The 18366-nt window shown below is 42.3% G+C and overlaps 1 protein-coding gene across 2 annotated transcripts in view; it reads left to right on the forward strand.

Moving 5' to 3' along the window:
• The window catches only part of LOC144474587 (ras-related protein Rab-37), a 133433-nt gene that overhangs the window by 71729 nt on the left and 43338 nt on the right, over positions 1–18366 (forward strand). Inside the window, exon 1 of one of the 2 annotated variants that reach the window (XM_078189629.1) lies at positions 6475–6608. The exons of the other annotated variant lie outside the window; for it this stretch is intronic. The gene's annotated coding sequence lies outside the window, so the exon portion shown is untranslated. Of the gene's footprint in view, positions 1–6474; positions 6609–18366 lie in introns of those variants that run through there. 2 annotated transcript variants of the gene reach the window in all.

Consider the following 18366-nt stretch of genomic DNA (forward strand, 5'->3'; position numbering starts at 1 on the left):
AGACCAAAACTGCAAAATCAATAGTGAAACTGCAAAATCGAGAGCAAAACTGCAAAATCGTGTATGCATAATTGAAATCTACGCGATGTGGCGGCTTTTTCCGCGAGAAAAAAAAAGTTATAAAAACGAGCGCGGCGGTATTGTTACGCGCGGAAAAATAAATGCTCGGCTATATTTTTTTCGGCCGGGCTTTTGCATAAAGATCCGCGCCGGCTGAATAAATAATAAACAGGAATAAATAATGATCCGGTGTGTATATCTGACGATGATGTTCCCGGGTGTACGCCGCGCGACGGCGGTGTCGCGTTCGGCGTGAAATCGGCCATGAATTTCACCGTGACGTTACAAGGGTGTAAAGGGGGTTCGGTCGAACCGGCCAACCCCCCGCGTGCACTCGTGTGCACACATGCTTGTTTTCGGCTCGCGGGTGCAACCTGGACCCAATTTTTTCCGCTTCGCAGACAGCGTGTATCGATTATCCGATCAATCCATCGGTGAGGGGGGAGGGCTCGAGTCAGCGCGTCGGGACGGCTTTAAATTACTAATGAAGTAGACGCTCGAACGTCGGAGACTCCTGATGACTGCGCGACGCTTCGAACGGACGAGAAACAAATTTACCTTTACGGCAACGTAAATCTTTGGACAACTCTTTCGCGCGATCTCTTGGTTTTCTGTGAGAAAATTTAAAAATAATCATTTTCTTTCCATACGAATTTAGTAAAATAGACCGTTTAATTAAAGGAGAAATTAATATTAAAGGAAGCATATTTATTCCATGCACAGTGTTTTCTGCTCGAACATCTAAAACTGATAATTTTTTGCCATGCGAGTATAATAAAATAGACCGTATATTTAAAAAAGAAATTAATCTTAATATAATTAATATGCTATAATAGCAGTATTATAATTACCCAAATCTCCGACGTGTGAAACTACTTTGTGCACAAGATATTCTCTAGACATGTAACAGGATTTATTGTGCAAATTGTTAAAAATATAGTCCAGCATTGTAGCACTGAACAATATAAATTGAACAATATTAAAACTAAATTAATTAACTAAATCATAGTTCATTATATTCGTTTCCTTCTATCGCGTCTGAGTCATAGCAACGCAAGCACCAAAGTGTCCCATACATTTTCGTCTTATCTAATCTGATCTACAACCTTCGCCAACTGAACGCATAAAATCCGCAGCCTAATAATTAGCCGTCACGCGCGGCCGATCAAAAGACACCGTCTAAAACAGCCGCCGATCTATCGGCTGAACTCGCGCGAACGATTCGCTCGCGGCACTGAGACGCAACGATAGAGGAAGTCGAACAAAGCGGCGGCGCAAAGCCCGCGAGCGAGCAAAGCCAATAACGTTGTCCCACGTTTTCTTGTAACATCGCCCGGTCGGGGCACGATGACGGCGCGAGCCCCGAGGATAGAGGGACCGGTAGCCGACTTTCCAGTAGCCAAGTATCTCCGGCCGTCTAACACGATTTCAATTACACGTACGAAGCGGTTAATCCCGGGCTGCTCTCTCGACCGGCTCCCAATAAGCAACCTTCCTCGTTTGAGCATCGCCACGCGGTCGCTTCTGGTCCGGTCACGCGGGCCGCATCTATTCCGCCTAACTAATTAAGTCGCTAATGAAATGGTAATTGCCTTGAAAGTGCAACCGGGTCCGTCGGCCCCGGCCCGTTCTCAATGGCCGGCACCGCGGGGCCGCGCGGCCCGCTGTCCGGTCCTCGTTTTGTCAATCGTCCGAGTTAATTAATTGGCGAACGATTCGCGCTGCCGGCTGAACCGCGGCTCGCCTGCCTTCGCCCCACCCCCTCCTCTCTCAATTTCTCTTCGTTTCTCTCTGTCTGCCTCTCTCTCTATCTCTCTCTCTTTGTCTCTCTCTATCTCTGTCAATCTCTGTCTCTCTCTATCTCTCTCTGCCGTCGATCTGTCCCCCACTCCGCGCGCCGGGATTACGCGAGCATCGTTTTATCAGAACGTTAAACGCGATTTCACCGTTCACGTAACACCGCGACAGCCTTTCCGAGAAGCGTTGCCCGCCCGATCGCCGCGATCGACGATCAAAACCCAGGCAGATCCCGAGGCGCCGGCTTTCGACCGATGAAATATGGATGCGCGGAATAATGCTTGTTAACCGGGCCGATGAATATTTCAAACAAATATCTCCATCTTCGTGAGCGCGACGCAGCGAGGACGCGACGGTACTGCGAGCAGATCTGAATGCGGCTCGTAGGTTGTTTTTGTCTTGTTACAGTGGAGTACGATTAGCCCTTTGCGATCGGATGGCGATTTTAAGGCGTCGCTAGAAATGATCGAGGTATTTTTGAAAACAATTTCTATCTAATTTACTCGCATTTAAATAATAGAGTACCAGACTGTTGCGCAGATCGCGAAATTCAATTTCGGAATGTATTAAAAAATGTATATGTTATATAGACTGTAACAGTATAATATTAATTTAATATTAATTGGTCGAAGTTGCGGCGATGCGTCGAGAATTGTTCTGTTTGGCGTTCTAGTGCAATTGGTCTAAAGAATCTTTCTATTTGTATTTCTGTAATTATGTAGCTATATTAAATCTTCTATAGTGTTCCTAATCTTTTTGATATAGTCTTGCAATTATGAACATAGGAACGATTGGAAGGTGATAGAGTTTCGTAAGCTTTAGTATAGTGATATAAGAAGTGATAAGTATAGCGATATAAACCATATTGAGATCTATAATAAAGCACTGTGCTCAATATCATACGCGACGCTATTAATTTGTCAATCGCACGGAATTATTCTTGAAAATCCTCCTTATTTTCTCTTACAACTTGACTCCACTTCATCGAACGAACTACAACCAGTGCACAGAAAAATATAATATACATTCTCCGTAAATAAAACCATCAAATCTCATGCTCTCAATCACTATATTACCCCATAATAACGCGAACCTATTTAAAGTCCGCCAATTCATCGTCGTCGAAATTAAATCAACCACGACAATTAAATAAACATTTCACCGTCGATAAAACGTTCCATTTCTCTCTTATTATACCTACGTGACCGCTAACTATATCTATCTCGTAGCATACTATATCCATCTCGTAGCATACTATATCTATCTCGTAGCATGCTATATCGTGGACAGATTCGCAGAGAATTTTAACAAATTGGAATCAGAGCTGGGGTATCAGTGCTCCGCGATTGGAAAGCGGCGCGCGCGATCTCGCAGCCGAGAATTAACTCGCCCGCGCGGCGAATAATTAAATGTCGCTCGTTAAGGCGATTAATAAGGTTGAATCGTGTCACCGGCAGTCGGCCGCCGCGCATCGAACACTTTCACGGAAAACAAGTAGGAATCGCGTAGCGATCCTCTCTATCTGTCTCTGCCGTGTTTTCACCGTTGCGCGGCGGCCGTTCTCCCGCAACCCTTCTAACGAGCACGAATTTTGCGGTAATTAGCTGAAATAGTTATCGAAAGTCAAGCCCTGCCGGGTTTCTCTAATTATTCGTCGCCGGGTCCGCTCGGTTGCTCCTCGGCGTATCCAGTTCCTTGTTCGCGGCGGCGAAATTTCGCGGATCGTGAACGGAGCGTGCGGCGAGTAGTTCACAACCCTGTTTACGAGAACGTTTGTAAGCTGTTCCTTTGGGAAAATGATCGCTCGAACGATGGCTTGATAAATGAGAAAGTGAAAATTATTATTATAATATAATTAGTTTTAAATATAAAATTTATTAGATTATATCTGGGTATAGCTGTTTATGGATCATGCGGCTTGAGGATTATTGTTTGCTTATATTAATTTAAGGGATAAGTTGACCCTTAGTGGACGACGATAAAATACATTTTATCACATAAAATGGAAATGCTATATAAGCCAGAAAAATTATTTTAGATTTAGAGTTAAAACGGCTTCGACTGCGATGGGTTAAACATTGTTGCGCGGCGTTATCGACGGTTCTACGGTGTTGAAGTCCGTGGTACGCGCGGACCGTGACTCAATTAATGCAAAGTAGATCGCAGTCTTTAGGCCAGGTAACCGAGAGGCCGCCGTCAAGGTGTCGCACTTAATCGGCTCTCAATTAACCGGGCGGCCGATACAGCCGGTGGCTGGCAGCGCCTGAATTTTTAAGCGGAACGTATATCCGGGCCACGAAATCGGAACGCGGAACGCGGAAAACGAGTCGCCTTGGGTGCTCTTATCGCGAGGACTTCCTGCTGCCTCGGTTCACGAGTGACGTAAAGAGCCGTTCACACTGGCTGAACAAACGCTCCAACGCTCGAGATTCCCGTTGGTTCCTTAGTCGATACTCTGCCGCGAAAGTGGCTCTTGTTGGATCCAGTCTGTGCACTCTATCCCTCTCTCTCTCTCTCTCTCGTTCTCTCTTGCTCTCTCTTTCCTCGCAATAAACAGTCTCTGTGCTTGCAATTTGAACGCACTTCGCTGCACGCCTTTGCCAAAAATTCTTTGAGGTTCCATTCACTCTGTTTTACGAATTCATGCGTGTATGTTGATGTATAGTGACGTATACTGTAGTATAAATTATGTATAGTGAACGCATACTGAAGTATACACTACGTATGGTAAACGTATATTAAAGTATATTAAAGTATACATTATATATAGTGAAGATGTACTGAAGTCTACGCTATGTATAGCGAATGTATACTAAAGTATACATTACATATAGTAAACGTATATTGTAATCTATAGGTAATCTAGCCTGTGAACAGCAATATTGCTGCAATATTCTGCCAATAATTTATTTATTCAACAGTGCACGATTTTATTAAAAATTGTTCAATCCTTCACACATTTTAGACAATTTCTGAAACTTTTTGTTTTACAAATTTTTCTACGTGTTAAAAAATTAAAGACTAGAATTTTAATCTATGCATCTTTGTGCATCGCAATGTGACTACAATGGTCTACGATATTGCATTCTTGAAAGCACAATTTTTCCACAAATTAAATTTAATGTATATAATAATAGAGAACCACCTGGCAAAAAGTTCCTCCAACCATTTATTACCTACTCGTTTAAACAACGGTTTAACATCAGCCTTAAACAGCGACGAACGGTAGCCGCTAATTAAATTCAATGAATTCGAACTTGTAACCAGGGCTTCGTTCCGCGCGGCTTTGTGTTCCCCCGGTTGTTCTACAGTGGTTATCATTCTTGCATCAGCCAGACGCTGAAAGCTACGATAACGGAACAGTATAATTATTTAACGAAAGGCTAATGAGTAGGATTCGCGAGGCGCGCGGATTCAATCTGAGCACAGTAAGAAGAAGCGCCGCGATCGCGAAGCTTATTCATTTACGAGCTTTGAACCACTGTTCCGCTGATTATTAAATATTCATGTTGCGTTTAATATCTGGTCAAAGGGTATCGGATGCCCGGGTTAAACCGGAAGCAATCTGGTTTGCTGGAATGGTGCTCGAGAATGTTGAATCTTATGTAAATGGGATCGTAGCTTCTTGATGGAGCGGATTTTAGTATAGACGAATTTTGCTATAGACGAATTTTACTATAGACGAATTTTAGTATAGAATGTCTTTGGCAACAGAATCCATTCTCCCGGCCTAATTCAACGTCGTTGACAATAGGGGGATGGATCGTATCGAATATCCTCCTGGGTATTATTCTCAGCCCATTGCCCGTGCTTCCCTTTTTGCGGGATTTAATTTAGCTGCTCGATCATCGTAGATCGGATGTGATCGCCATTTTGCTGGCGATCGTCATTAGGCGCGTCCTTTCCTGCGGCGCCATTTATCCTTCCAGATGATCTACTCTACTTAGAGATGTTTCTACCTTTCTCTTCCGTTTTCATTCTACCTTTACTACTGTTTCTATTCTACTTTTTTTTTACTATTTTTATGCTACTTTTCTTGCTGTTTTTACTTCACTTTTTTACCGTTTTCTACTGCCTACTATTTTCTCCGTTCGTTCTTGAATATGATTTCTCTCTAGGCGGGAGAGTTTTCAACCGACTTACCCCAAAGAGTTAACGTAACAAAATAATTATTATATATCAAATAATTAATTTGTTAAATCGTTCGCACTTTGAGAATACTCAAAATTTATATAAATAATGCTAAGGAATGATACAGAATATTCATTAACATTTATATCTTGTGTAAATGTTTCTTCGCCACGATATAATTAAAAAACAACTGAAAAGCCAAGAACAGGGTTAAAAGCAGCACCACCACCATGCTCTTCGCGATCCTCGTATTTCACTCAACTGTCCCGCCTGAAAACTTGTTCGACGCGCGTCCCGCGTACAGTGCGGCGGCTTCGCGTTATAGTCGCGCGATTCAGTTTCGCAGCTCGCAAACCAGCCGAGGAGACGCAGCGCCACGGTATCGGGAGGGAACGTTCGCGCGGTCGAACCGGATGTATCTTCATCCTCCTTTTGTGCTGCAGAAACGGTCGAACGAGAGTAAAATGACGCGTATCGCGCGAGAGACCGGGGCCCGGATCGTTTGTCAGCGGTGTTTCCGCAGTGCTAGCGCGGATCTGGTGACCGTCCGATGGAAAAGTTCGACGCGAGAAGCTAACCATCGTCCACGGTCGGCGATTTAGGCTGGCCAAGGAGCAGCGGTATTTTCCTCTTTATCTTTTTATTCATTATCTTTCATGGGATTTTTCTTTGTCTTTCTATTTACTATCTTTCATGGTATTTCTTTATTCGGAGCTCCGTTATCGGCTGACGCTGTCCACGAGAACTCCCGCGAACGCGCAAACAAAAGTTCCGCGCTCGAGCTTCGTTGAAAAGGTCTACGTTTGAAAGAGCTTCGGGGAAGGATTAAATTCGATCGAGTGCTAAAAGCTCCTCTTTGACACTCGGTTTACACTGTTCAAGTTTCCTCGCTGTGGGTAGAATCTCTCGTCTATCCTGATTAATTAGTCGCAGCTTGGTAAGATTATCGAGCTTTCAATCGTCAGGTTTTTCACGCAATTCTTTTAATAGTTATTCGGTGCTCTGTTCTGGAATTTATTTGACTCGAGAACTGAATTTTAGGATTTAATGGAAGAAGTGAATTTAAGGATTGAATTTAAGAATCGAATTTAAGAATCGAATTTAAGAATTGAATTTAAGGATTGAATTTAAGAATTTAATTTAAGGTTTGAATTTAAGGAGTTAACTTAAGAAATTAATTTGAGAATTTAATTTATCGGATCTACACGTCATATAATACCGGATCTACGAATTATTTTTCACTGTAATTTTCCGACCGAGTATCAGAACTCCGACGCGCGGGCGTCGCATAAAATTGGAAACGGCGAGCGGCACGATCCGAGTTAACGAATTTCGATGCAATCCATCTAGCGCGAGCGAGCCAAGCGAGAAAATAAAATACAGAAGTAGCCGGCCCCGCCGCCGCCGCCGCCGCTGCGTGGGATTATTACGTAAATAAATGCAATCGACCGGGGCTCGGTTTGCTCGCAAATATTTCGGGAATATTATTCCGCGTTGCCGGATACATATATCGGTGCGGAGGTTATCAATTTGCCGTATAGAATTCGTCGGAGCGCCATCGTGTCGATGGACGAGAATACAAGCGAGGAGCGAAATATTCGACGTTCGCAGGAACGTGGAACGCAATCTTTGTTCCGGGGGGGAGGCGATCGCGAAGACGATCCTTTTGGAGAATTCAATATTCGATTTTGGGAGTTAGGAGATTATCGCTGGAGGATTTGTGAGAAAGCAATTTTGCTAGAGTTCTTGGATGAAATGGATACGTTTTATTGACTATTTTTATTTTAATTTTTCAATTCAAAGATGGACGTAACAATATAGAAATTTAATACGCGTTGTTAGCTTCTTTTATTAATATTTTTATTCCAAAGTAATTGGCAATAGTATAAAAATTTAAATAAAAAAACATTAGGAATTTAGGAATCTTGAATAAAGAAATGAAGGAAATACTAATACTAATATAAAAATTGACTATATTCTATTAACTTCTTCTTTTACGAATTTTAAATGAAAATGCCTCTATCAGTAATACCTTTACACAGAAATAAATGAAATAATATAAAAATTGACTGCGTCCTATTAATTTCATTTATTAATATCATTATTCAGAAATAAACGAAACAATATAAAAATTCAATTCACGTCCAATCCACGTACAATTTCACGTCCAATCTTCGACCGATCCTCTTACAACTCGCCTACAATTCGCGGGAACAGTGAATACAAAACGCATTCAAATTCCGCGGAGTTTCCGGCGCCAAGCGGCGCGTCTTCTCCGAATTCCCGAATCTGCCGTCTCGCAATAACAAAGTCCGCGAATAAGCTCTCGAGGGACTCGGACGGCTCGCCTAACGAGATCAGTCTCATCCAGGATTCGGCCGAATCAGACGCCGATCCTTTCCGCTGACGTTCGCCGGATCCTGTTTGTCACGGGGACCGTTCGACATATCCGCTGACGACGTCGCCGAGCGGTGTGTGTCAGCGCGTTAGGCCCGGTCTCTCGTTCCTCAACCCCCTTCATCGATCTATCCGGTCGTTTCGTAAACAATCCCTCCGGCGACCCACCTTTTTATCTAGGAAAATAAATGCGCGGAACACCTTTTTCTCTGCCCGCGTGAAGCAGCTATTTCGCGGATTTCTTTTTTTAGCATTTTTATAATTATACCGTGGCGTAGAACATTTTTTTAGCGAGATCTTTTGGTCGTTCTCCTTGCTGTTTGTGTGTACTATGTGCTTCGCGTATATTTCTGCGCGAAGGTAGCTTGATAACAGGGTACAGTTTGTTTTTAAGCGTATTTTTATTTTTCTCGTCTGGCAGTTTTTTAAATTAAGGGAAACGAGGTCATGATTTTGTAATGTCGTTCGAGCGCGGATTGGAGATTTTTAAGATTTTTTTTAACATCGTATTGGAGTGATTTTAAACGGTACGAAAATTATTAAAAAGAATGGCGTAGATATTTACTAATAAAATATAAAAATCATTCATCCGTTCGTTTTCCATGGTTTCGTTATTTTATTACGAGGGCAACGGGATAACAATTTATAATTTTATTTTTAAATACGTTCATCGTGTTTTGTATTTGATACGATTTTTAAATTAAAGGAAAATGGGTTTATGAAATTTCTAAAATATGATTCGATAGTATTTACCGGACTATAGATTTTTTAAATTTTAAGATCGCATCGCAGTGATACACAACACTGGATAAATCGAAAAAGAATGGCATAAATATTTAAAAACAAAATCCAAAGATCCCGCTAACCCTATCTTTAACAATCTATAGATTACTATTCGCGATAGATAGACTATTCGCGATCTCTTAGATCCCCAAGATAATTGTTTTCATATGCTGATTTCAATGCGCGCGTAGAACAAAGGTTAAAAGTGCCGGTCGCTCTAACACGTAAGTAAAAGCGGCACGGATGCCGCGGCAAAATATTGAAACAGCGCCGGTGTGCAAATAAAAGAGACGGTATCAGGATTCGCTGGCGGCGGCCGTAGAATAAAATAGCCGGCAGCGTTAGCGTCGCCGGGCTAGGAAATTAACGCGATTATTCATGGACTGACCCGAAAATCGTCGACGAGAGTACGGTTTATCCGCCTCCCCCCGAAGACGGTGTCCCCGTTTCCGCGGCGCCTCTCGAGTTCCGAATTTCGGGGCGGTTTTCGTGCGGGGCGGCTGCGTACGGTAAACGATCGGTCTGTCGTCGCCAGGGTGTCTGACCCTCTTATCGGACAGCTCCTCTTCGTAAATCCAGACTCGCCGGCGGATCGGGCTCGACCGCAACTCACGGCGTTCTCTATTGTACGATAATTAATTAATAAATGTTTGATTGCACGGTTTTTGAAAAATAATCAAGCGAAAAGCAAAACTGTGAAAACTCTCGAAAGATTAAATAAATTAAGTTAAAGAAGAGACACATCCTTGTCTAGTTTCTCTTATTTTTACAATCCAATTTAGATAATTTTTCTATTGCATAAAGAACTATATATCATATTTCTTGAAGATTCATATCGGATATTTCTTAACGAATTTGTCGAACTTTCCGTGGTCGGTTCTAGCGTAATATTATTACCAGATTAATTTTGAGGTTAAGGGAAAGTAATACTCGGGTGGATCGCCGGTTGTTTCTAGCGAAACGAGCCGCTTCCTATTTAAAACGCATGCTTTATCCAGCTGTGGTCAACGACCCAGCTACCCCTGTCCCTCACCCTTAGCTGACTCGAACGATCGGAAGCGAGATCGAAGTTCTTTCATCTCCCGGGGAAAAAAAAAGGGCCGCGCGGAAGTCTATCCACCCCTCCATCCCGGACCCTGATCGTATCCACGCACGGAAGGCGGATGAAACGATCATCGATCCCCGCGAAGGCATCGCCTGCGATCGTTTCACGGTGCTAAATACGACGCTTTTCTCGTTTGATAATAGTTCGTCGTTATCATCGATCGATATTGTCATTGTTGCCGCTGGAAATAGTTTTCGTTCAGTCGAATCGAAGCTAGAAACAATTTTATTTGCATTATGGGTAAGGGACCAGGGCCGATGAATCAAATTTTATTCAAGATTATTGAATAAATAGTCAATCGAATATAAATTTATTTAGATAGTAATTTATTCGAGCAAGTTTTAGTCGAATAAACATTCAGTCGAACGAGAGTTTATTTTTTCCAACAAAAAGAATGAAGAGTTATACGAATAAAAAAATGGAGAATTATTCATAGAAAAATGGAGAAAAGTTCGAACAAGTAGGTAGAATCATTTTCGACGAACTTCGAATAACCTCGAATAAAACCTTAACATAACCTCGAACACGATATTAAACCAAAAAGTATTCATCCAAACAATTATTTTAACTGCAATCTCCGATCTCAACTCATTTCGAAATTCTTAAAGCGATGTTTCGGTATAATTCCGCGTTGACTTTACGATCGTCGGTAACGGTGGATGTAATAATATTGCAAAAGGGCGGTACCACGAGTGTCCCGTATTATCCAGTTGTCCTGAATCCGCGATTGCCTGCGACACGATTACGTGCCTGTAATTAATTAGCGACTGGATGCGCGGTTTTGCTATTAAATTATGACTACATCGTGCGTCTAGTCGAACAACTGACGGGTCGAAATTTGAGCTGAGCGGGGTCGCACCCTCGTCCTGCAACAATGGGGCCGTTTCGGAATCTGGACACGGGGACGGGAATCATAATTCAAAGACCGCGAATGCCATAACATTGTCGGCCGATCGATAGAGCCACGAAAAGAACGGATCAAACAGCACAATACGCTGCGTAATTTCACGTTCCCCCTTATGTAATCGAAGATTTGCTATTTACAATTTTTATTTGACTCAGGAATGTTGTAATCTTGTTGTCTTGTAATATTGTAACCTTATAACCTCGTAATTTTATAATCCTGAAATTTAGTCATTTTGCAAACTTGTAATTTTATAATCCTCTAATCCTGAAATCTTGTAATCTTGTAATCTTGTAATTTTGTAACTTTGTAATCTTGTAATTTTGTAATCCTGAAACCTTCTTTTTGGAATTTTGTAATCACGTAGTCTTCTAATCCCGTAATCCTGGAAACTTGGAATCTTGTAATTCTATAATTCTGAAATCTTGTAATCTTGTAATCCTGTAATCCTGAAATCTTCCTTTTGGAATCTTGTAATCTCGTAGTCCTGTAATCCCGTAATCCTAAAACCTTATAATCTTGTGATTCTATAATTCTGAAATCTTGTAATCTTGTAATCCTGTAAACCTGAAATCTTGTAATTTTTTAATCTAGTAATCCTGTAATCTTGTAATCTTGCAATATTGTAATCTTGCAATCTTGTAATCTTACAACCTTGTAATCTTGCAATCTTGCAATCTTGCAATATTGTAATCTTGTAATCTTGTAATCATTTAATCTTCGAATCTTCCAATCTCCTAATCTATTAATCTTCCAATCACGTAATCATGAAAATCAATTGTAAAAATCAGAACTCGACAAACGATACAACGCTCTCAAATCCAACCTCATTGCAGTCTTGTAATTCTCCCTCTGTCTCGGCCCATCTTTTACGAATTAATCAAACTCGGCCCGCTCTTCCGCCGCGTTGCACTTCGCATGATTAACAGCCACCTTTCCGCTCTAAATTATATAATATCTCGACTTAACGCGCGCGCTAGAACAAATTGCTGATTTTTCAGGGAACTCTTTACGGCGCCGGCAAAATTTATTTCCCTTGTTAAAAGTTTTAATAAGTTTCGGAATAAAGTTACACCCGGCTTTGATTCCCCGTCATCAGATTTTACACCTTCTATTACTTGCACATTCGCGTTTCTTATAAATCGAAGAGAAAGTTCGCGATTCAAGTGGCAGCGGCCGCGACACGAGGCGTTCAGCGATCTTCGATCTTTGAGGTAAAGAGATACAATACTAACAATTTGTTAAATATAAGATTGCCAGAGTCTAAGAATTTATTAAATACGAAATAGCTAGATTCTAATGATTTATTAGATATAAAATAGCAAGATTTTAAGAATTTATTAAATATCATATAAAATAGTAAGATTTTAATAAATTATTAAATAAAGAATAGTAACGTTCTAAGAATTTATTAAATATAAAATAGCAACATTTTACAGTGACATTTGTCTCCACGAGAGAATAACTCTTCAGTTCATTGATCCAGAGTCTTCAGACACTAATCGCGTTATTCACTACCGCACGTCTATTTAAAGAAAACCATAATCGCGCCAACATTGTTAATTAAAACATGGAATCCGTTCTGCGCCACGAAATTTTCGCTAGAACGAGTTTTTAAGCCGATCGGGAATTTTCGTCCCGGCGACGTTGATTCGCTTTCATCTGCTTTGTGCGGCGTTTCATCTTTGCGTGAAAATAAAAAAAACCGGCCCCGGCTAATTAACCTTTTCATACACGTTTCACAACCGTCTCGCTCCACCGCGCGGACGGATAAAACGTAAGGCGTCGTTCCTTTTAAATATATACATATTTTTTTTTATTAATTTCTCGTCATTTAAAAAAACGCTCAAGCGACGATGACACGCGAACTACCCGCTTTTACGCTCGCCATTTTTCGTTTATTAACGACTAAAAAATTACAAGCCTATTACATCAATTATATACATATTTAACAAAGTTATTCCATCGTAAATTGTGTCGAAGTAATAATAATTCGAGCCACCGCAATGTCGGTCGCTGGTCGGCGGATTCGCGGATGGTAAACCTTTCTATTTTCCCGTCTCATTAACGCCGGTAAACAATAGAAGCCGTCCACGTTTAACCGAGATATTGTCTCTCTCTCTCTCTCTCTCTCTCTCGTTCCGCTCGGTCATAAGCGGTATCGATACAACAATCGACACCATAACAAACAGCGGTTTCGCCAAACAGTTCCGATCCCACCGAGGCGGAGGAGGCGGAGGTGGAGGTGCTGGCAGTCGACTCGCCCTGTCCGTCCCGCTCAAAGTGGAAATCCGCGTACTCGCGGATCGATCCTCCGGCAAATAGACCCGCATCGCGGTCCGTCGTTCACGCGTAAATCACCAATACCCGTAATTTCGGGGCCGGGATCCATCTCGGCCGACGTCCAGCGAAAGGGTTACGCGCGTTTGATCGGGCACGAACTAAGCTAATATTGCGTTCGATTTAATAACGAATGGCCTGGCTGCGCCAGCCGTGTTTTGGGAAGGTTTTCTACGGATTTTAATTGAACGTATTGTCCCGATTCTTTTTTAATATTTTCTCCGATAGGGTTGAATTTTTTTGCATTTTATAGTGAAAATATTCGATTTTTTAGAAGCTAAAAAGAATTAAACGAAAGCGTAGAAAAGGGGATAAGAATTGGTCAACTTTGACTGACGATTACTCCGAGGAAAATCATCGCAGGATGATGTTCTTTTTTTTAAATTAAAGCTTGAAATCTGTACTTTAAAACGGTGTTCTTAGATTTTTAGTTCGGCATGATTTTATTACTGTGAATATTGAAATGTGAGGTCGTGTTGGTAGAGTGAAATCTTGAGAATTGCAAAGTTTGATAAAAATACACGGAGATTGCTAAATTTTTCTCGGGGATGCTGTTTACGGCAGAATAAAATTCGATTCTTTCTTTTTCGTTTGGAAAAAGAGAAATGTCGCTGCGATTTTTTTTCGCAAAGTTATGGCACTTCGAAGTGACCCCCGACAGTCCTTGTCAAGAAATCCTATGCAAAATGACTAATTTCATTATCAGTCACAGTTAGGCCACTTTTTATCAAAAATTATCGTACAGTATAATTTATCTATGTAATTTGTTCATATAATTTATCCACATAATTTATCCATAGAATTTATTCACCCAATTTAATCGCATAATTAAATCACATCCAACATCACTTTCGAATTCTCATCCTCGAATTCTCATCCGCGTAAATTGATAAACAATAAAAGTAGAACAATCCCTCCATTCTAAAAATCATTAAAAAGCAATTGAAACATTATCACAGTTAACAAAATTACCAAACAGCGAAACACAGCAAAATTTTCAACTCGTTCCTAATAATTCACCACGGCACAATTTCACCTAAAGAAGAAATAAGGATTCGTGATAATAACATCTCTTTTGATGAAGAAATTTATCCGCCTTTTTAAACATTCAAACGCGAGGAGACTCGTCGTTTCCACTTAAGGGGGTTAACGAACATACACGGAATCCCCTAACGGCGCGGAGTAAATTCTCTCTCTCTTTGGCTAGCTCCGGGTCTCGTCGGCGCGCCGACGAATTCCTCTCCGGTCTGCGCGGCGGCCGTTTTAAAATTCACGGCGCGACGGCAGAAGGGAGAAACCCAGAAACGCAAGGAGAAAGTGAAACGAGCTTAAGGCGACCCCGTGCACCGCGTATCCTCGCGGATCTCGCGCGCGAGCCGATAGCTACGCCTCGCTGATTTTAATTCGTCGACGCCATGTAACGGGCCGCCGTGAAATCGCGTGTTCCGCGCGCGGTCCCCGAGCGATCCCAAAACTCCTGAAGCGATTATTCTTCGCGTTGATCATCGTTAAACGTTATTTCACGACCGCGTCGTTAACGCGCGAATTAATCGGGGCAGATTCGACGCGCGGCGTTTCAACGCGCAAATAATCCTCGGACGAGCGTCGCGGACGGAGCACTGCATTTTTATGGGGATGCAAATGTTCCGCGCGGCGCAGGAATTGGGGCAGATCTCCGACGAGTCGGCGAAATTATTCGCAAAACTGTAATTCGCAGATCGTTTTCTGCGGACTCGTACGACTTCGTTAAAATCGGTCGCGCGGCTTTACGTTCTCGCGCGGCCCACCCCGGCCCTCGTAAAAGTCCGCATTTTATTTTCAGCCACCATGTATGCGCCGACGAATGCGTAACATTTCGACGCGGATTGCGTAAAACACGCGCGGCGAGAAAGTCGTGAAATTCGGGCGTGTTAAAGTGCTGCCGCAACCTTTTACATAACCGGCGGGTACAGGCGAACGCGACCGGCGAAGCAACTGCACATCGTTCCTTGTTTTTGCTCTCGAATCGGAGTTGGAGATCGACGAGCGCGTTCGTCCGTTGCGACGAGGGAACCAACGCCGATACCCCGGTGTCTGTAAGAGAGGAACGGGACGTAACGCTACGCCAATGCACAGCCATCTTACGCCACCGTCGTTTGCGCCAGGCCTAACGTCGCTTGGAACGCTCTTCTAATTTTCTGCGAGTCGTATGACTATAGTGTAATAAGAATACCGAACGCGATGGAATCTTTGCAAATTTGGAAATTAAAAGGTTTCGCGAAATTTAAGTAATTTATTTAAATCGAGATTAAAGCAGCGGAGATTATTCTAGGTAAAATTAGATGATGTTTTATTTGTCGGCAGCTGCTATTGTTCTCTTTTCAAGACGTAAATGTATGTTGAAATTTATAGTGATAGATATAGTGTAATAGATGTAGTATAATAAATATAGTATAATTATATACATGGTATAATTATAATATAGATCTTTTTATATCTACAGTAGTTGATCCAAAGTTGCAAAAATGGGAATATTACTGACAAAATTTTAATACTAATAATAATGGTAAATTCAGTTTAAGTAAGCTAAAAATGAAAGCCCCAAGTAGATATCTTAATAATTTTATTAACTTTCGAATTGTGGCAATTAATGGCTGAATATCTTCCTCGTTAAAAATTTGTCCAATAAAAATTGATTTACGCAAAACGCGATGAGAGCGACTGTCAAAAACTTATTAAAAGAATTCCATCGCCCATACGCACTTGTCAATCCATTAATAAACAATTACTTAAATTTTTGCGATTATAAATTAATCGCGATTATTGCTCCGCAAATGAACTGTTCCTATGCCCTCCTCGAAAAACAATGCAATACCATTTTCCAAAAACCACCGAAGAATTCGACAGCAGTGATTTATACGTGCGGCTTGTATACCCGCCGTTTCGGCACGTTTAATAATCGCGAGGCTAAATAACGTCGACGGTATAAAGGCAGCGGACTAATTAATTTCATTCGTGTATCGAGGAAGGCTCGCGAGACAACGCGTTCCGAGTGGAAATAACAGCGAACAATGTGGAGAGCTCGGTCGTTATTCGATCGGTGTTTTATAGAAAAAACAAAAAAAGAAAGCAATAACGAACGGTGGAAATGAGAGAACGGGGGCGGCCAGGACGAGCGACGAAGTGAAAACCGAAGGCCCGCGTGCACTCGATACAGGACGCGCGTCGACGAAGAGACAGATGTAAACACAAAGGATACGCGCCGACAATGAGATATCCCGCGAGCGTGTTCGAGCGAGGATGCGGCCAGGTATCCGTCTTCCTACGGGCTTTTCCGACGAATAAACGCGCTTAACGTTCCGCGTTGTTCGCCGCGCCCGGCGCACCGCGATTTTCCGCGGATTAACCGAGATACACCGTGAAACGAAACAGATCGGTCGTCGCGTTCCAATGGGCGACGCCGTGAGGTATTAGGACGCCCCTTAACCCTCTCAGTACCGGCCAAAAGAGTCTGTATCTACCACTTGTTAACAAATTCTCTCCGCGACAAATGTGAGAAATCCGAGAGCGAAGTGAAAACGATAAATGTTTTGCAAGTCTGAACTGTTTTGGAAAAATAATCGTTTATATTTCACATATTTCACCAGCGGATTCAGGTTTACTGTACAGTTTGAAATAAGAGAGAATTAACTGGAAGTTTTACTATTTAATTATTAACGCGTGAAGGGTGTACTTGTTACTGAATTATTTAAATGGATAAGTAGATGCAAGAGTTAAGTATGGTCCTGTTTCTTATTAATTACCAGATTGCAGTTTCGTATGCGTATTTTTAAAGCATAAGAAAACGTGTAAATTAAAAAGCTGTGACAGTAGTTTTATTGTTCTAGTATAGTTGATCATTTAAATGGCACTGCAACTTTTTCTCGGCTCTAGTCTTTGCGAGAGGACATATAAAAAGTTAATAACCTTGAAAATACCATAATCGCCAGCAACCCCTCATACCAAACAATTAAATGACGACAAACGCGCGAACAGTTCAAGCAACAATAAAATCAGCTGGCAAAATGAATAGTCGCCGTGGCAAAACTGAAATCCGCGAGATAATTGGGGAGCGATCGTAAAAAAAGAAATCGCATTGACAATTCGGCCGTGGCCGGAAGAGATAACAGATCGTAAAATAGATTGTCTCGGTGCAATTAATCAAGCCTGCGGTCGAAAATTCGACGGGCCCCCGCGGGGCCGGGCGTATCCGGAAAACTCCCGGGCGCTAAATTCCCATCGATCCTCCGACACGGTAGAGACTGGCGCGAGCCGTCGAATTCGCGCCTCGAAATTACCATGGCCTGTTCACCGGATCGAGTGCCTCAATTACGCTCGTTGACGTTCGTAGAGCGGCCCCCGGGCCGCGCGCGCATCAACCGCTCTCTCTCTCTCTCTCTGTCGACCCTCGATTACTCTGCCAAACAATGTCGCCGTGGGGCTAGGTTTTGTCCCCGTATGAATTTTAATCGGACCGCGTGGCGATTCGCTTGGGACTGCGGCGAGAAGGAGGGAGAAGGGTAGGAGCGAAGGAGAGAGGAGGAGAGCGAGGGAGAACAAGTGGAGGAGAGCGAAGGAGGGTAAAAGCGAAGGAAGAGCAAGTGGATGAAGAGCAAGTGGAGGAGAGCGAAGGAGATTAAAAGCGAAGAAGAGCAAGTGGAAGAAGAGCAAATGAAGGAAGAGCAAGTGGAGGAAAGCGAAGGAGAATAAAAGCGAAGAAGAGCAAATGAAGGAAGAGCAAGTGGAGGAAGAGCAAATGAAGGAAGAGCAAGTAAAGGAAGAGCAAATGAAGGAAGAGCAAATGAAGGAAGAGCAAATGAAGGAAGAGCAA

This window comes from Augochlora pura, chromosome 8 (genome assembly GCF_028453695.1).
Source record: "Augochlora pura isolate Apur16 chromosome 8, APUR_v2.2.1, whole genome shotgun sequence".
Lineage (NCBI taxonomy): Eukaryota > Metazoa > Arthropoda > Insecta > Hymenoptera > Halictidae > Augochlora > Augochlora pura.